This window comes from Rhagoletis pomonella, unplaced genomic scaffold (genome assembly GCF_013731165.1).
Source record: "Rhagoletis pomonella isolate Grant_MI unplaced genomic scaffold, Rhpom_1.0 Rhpom_scaffold_00006, whole genome shotgun sequence".
Classification (NCBI taxonomy): domain Eukaryota; kingdom Metazoa; phylum Arthropoda; class Insecta; order Diptera; family Tephritidae; genus Rhagoletis; species Rhagoletis pomonella.
Window position 1 is genome coordinate 5,607,755 of NW_023458560.1, and position 657 is coordinate 5,608,411.

The following is a 657-nucleotide window of genomic DNA, read 5'->3' on the forward strand; positions in this document are numbered from 1 at the left end:
AAATCTTTAAAATTAAAATTTTTTTTAACTAAGAATTAAAACAATAACATGTAAACAAAAGAAAGTAAAAGGAAATTTAATAGTACGAACTAAAATAATTTTCTTTTATATTCTTATGTACATACATATATATATATATAAGTAGATAAATACATATATATGATATAGAAACTTAACTTAGCTAAACCACAAAATATGAACACCCTTGGATTTTTTTTTATAAAGCAAACAAGAAATCTTGATAATTTAAATAAATAAATAACATAAAATTAAATTAAATTAGATTGAATTAATTTCAACTAAATAAAGATTCAATCAAGCAATTTAACATTAACTAAAGCTAGATAAAATGCAATAAACTACCATCTAAAAAACTTAAAACAACTTAAATTTAAATAAATGAAACGGAAAGGAACCTAATATAAATTAACATAAAATAACAATTTCGCGAAACTTCAACAGAAATTATTTTTAATAAATAAACATTTAAAATTTAAATAAATAAATATTTAACAATTATAACAAAAGAATGGCCACAACATAATATAGTAAATTAACATAATAAACTTATAAATAATAAAATAAAATAATACTAATAATATCAATAAACCTACAAAGAAAAAAAAAGAAAATAATTAGATAACTTGAAACGAAATT